Source organism: Cebus imitator, unplaced genomic scaffold (genome assembly GCF_001604975.1).
Source record: "Cebus imitator isolate Cc_AM_T3 unplaced genomic scaffold, Cebus_imitator-1.0 Scaffold181, whole genome shotgun sequence".
Lineage (NCBI taxonomy): Eukaryota > Metazoa > Chordata > Mammalia > Primates > Cebidae > Cebus > Cebus imitator.
The window spans coordinates 3,074,486-3,077,605 of NW_016107496.1; positions in this window are offsets into that span (position 1 = coordinate 3,074,486).

Here is a 3,120-nt window from a genome sequence, read left to right on the forward strand (position 1 = left end):
AAAAAAAAAAAAAAAAAAGGTACCCCCATGAAACCATCACGACAATCAAGGCAATAAGCATATATTCATCAGTCCCAGAACTTTCCTACATTCCATTTGTAATCTCCCTCCTGCCCCTCCCACTTCCCGTCACAGCAACTGCTTTTTATCACTATAGTTTGTATTCCTAGAATTTTATATAAATGGAATCCAAAGGGGACAGTGACACATGCCTATAGTCCTAGCTACTTGAGAGGCTGAGGTGGGATGAGTGCTTCAGCCCCGTTCAAGGCTGCAATGAGCTATGATCACACCTATGTACGCCAGCCTGGGTAATATAGCGATCCCATATCTAAAAAAAAAAAAAAAAAAAAATCCTATAATATGTATTCTTATTTTAAAAATCTGCTTCTTTTACTGAGCATATATTATCCATGTTGTTTTGTGGATCCATAGTTTATTCCCTTCTACCATATAGCATTAAATTTGTTTATCCATTCACCTATTGGTAGAAGTTTTCATTGCTTCTGGTTTTCAGATATGACAAATAAAGCTGTTATAAATATCCATGTATAAGTCTTTGTGTGCTCATGTGCTTTCATTTCTCTTGGGTAAATACCTAGGAGTGGAATGGCTAGATCATTTGGTATATGTATGCCAAACTGTTTTCCAAAGTGGTTGCACCATTTTATTCTTTAAAAAAATTTTTTTTGAGATGGAGATTCACTCTTGTTGCCCAGCCTGGAGTACAATAACACAATCTCGGCTCACTGCAACCTCCACCTCCTGGCTTCAAGTGATTCTCCTGCCTCAGCCTCCCAAATAGCTGGGATTAAAAGTGTGTGCCACCATGCCCAGCTAATTTTTGTGTTTTTAGTAGAGATGGGGTTTCGCCATGTTGGTAAGGCTGGTCTCGAACTCAGGTGATCTGCCTGCCTTGGCCTCCCAAAGTGCTGGGATTACAGGCATGAGCTACTGCGCCCGGCTCTGTCTTTTTTTCTTAGGACCAGCAGTTTGCCCTGACAGAGGTTGTACCATTTTAGATTTTAAACAGAAGTGTGTGAGAATTTCACTTGCACCACATCCTCTCCAACACTTGATGTGGTCAGTCTTCTTTTATGCTTTTTAATTTTTAAAAATGTAAACCAAGATGGGGTTTCACCATGTTTCCCAGGCTGCTCTTGAACTCCTGAGCTCAAGTGATCCTCCCAAAGGGCTAGGATTATGGCTGTGAGCTACTGTACCCCAGTCTTCTTAATATTAGCCATTGTAATAGGGAAGCCAACATTGCTTTAATTTTTTGACAAGGTAAGTATTCACATGGTTCTTTTTTTTTTTTAGATGGAGTCTTGCTGTCTCCCAGGCTAGAGTGCAGTGGCATAATATTGGCTCACTGCACCTCTGCCTCCTGGGTTCCAGCGATTGTCCTGCCTTAGCCTCCTGAGCAGCTGGAATTGCAGGTGTGCACCACCACACCCAGCTTATTGTTGTATTTTCAGTAGAGACAGAGTTTCACCATTTTGGCTATGTGGGTCGCAAACTCCTGACCTCAGGTGATCCAACCACCTCAGCCTCCCAAAGGGTTGGGATTACAGATGTTGAGTCACCGCACACCTGGCCTCATTTTTTTTTTTTTTTTTGAGACAGGATCTTGCTATGTCATCCAGGCAGGAGTACAGTAGTGCCATTATCCTCACTGTAGCCTTGAACTCTTGGACTCGAGTGATCCTCCCACCTCAGCCTCCCAAGTAGTTGGGACTATAGGTATGAGCCACCATGCCAGGTTTCATCTCAAACATCACTTGCACCACAAAACCTTCCCTGACAACATCAGAATAGAATAGGTGCCTCACTTACGTGTTCTTCTAACACCCCATGCTGTCCTTATGTCGGCACTAATCGTACTATGTTATCATTGTATGTTCACTTTTCTGTCTCTTCCATTAGGTAGACCATAAATTCCATGAGAATAGGGACTATACCTGTCTCTTCATTATTATTTCCCTAGTGCTTGTCACAGGGCCCAGCACATAACAGGTGCTCAAAAAATATTTGTTAAATTAATGCAAGAAAGAACGTTTGATAAACGACCAAATAAACACCTTCGTCTCGTTGGGGGACCCATGAGAATTAAGAAAATGTCAAAGTTTGATTCCTGTCCAAGAAAGTAGCTAGTTACTACTACTTTTTTTTTTTTTTGTAGAGATGAAGTCTTATGTTGCCTAGGCTGGTTTTGAACTCCTGGCTTGAGCGATCCTCCTGCCTAGGCCTTCCAAAGTGTTGGGATTATAGGTGTGAGCAGCTGCACTGAGCCACCATTTACTTGTTAATTCTACCTGCCAGAGAAAAGAGCAGCCTGGAACGCTTTCACTTTTGTTGGTAATCTCATTTGGTTCTGCCCTCGTTTTTCCAACGCCCAGGTCCCACGGTGACAAGCAAAATACCCAACACCCGGTAAAGTAGGCTCTAACCAATCTGAGGGCGGCTTACATGAGACAGAGCTAGGCCTAGGAGAGTTCCTGGGTTCTAAGAGTTAATCCTTTAATTATTGGACAATGGAGGTGGAAGTATCACTTGAGGCCAGGAATTCAAGACCAGCGTGGCCAAACACAGTAAGACCCTGTCTCTGTATTAAAAAATGAGGCCGGGCCTGGTGGCTCACACCTACAATCCCAGCGCTTTGGAAGGCTGAGGCAGGCCGATCACCTGAGGTCAGGAGTTTGAGACCAGCCTGGCCAACTTGGTGAAACGTTGTCTCTACTGAAGGGACAAAATTAGCCAAGCATGGGGACGGGCACCTGTAATCCCAGCTACTCGGGAAGCTGAGGCAGGAGAATTGCTTGAACCTGGGAGGCGGAGGTTGCAGTGAACCAAGATCACGCCACTGCACTCCAGCCTGGGCGACGGAGGGAGACTCCATCTCAAAAAAAGAAAAAAATATATTTTTTTAAAAAGAAAAACAATTGCTGCCTAAAGGATGCCATCTTTGCCCTTAAGGACAATTAAGTTAGAAAGCAAAGCCATAGGCCGGGCGCGGTGGCTCAAGCCTGTAATCCCAGCACTTTGGGAGGCCGAGGCGGGTGGATCACGAGGTCAAGAGATCGAGACCATCCTGGTCAACATGATGAAACCCCGTCTCTA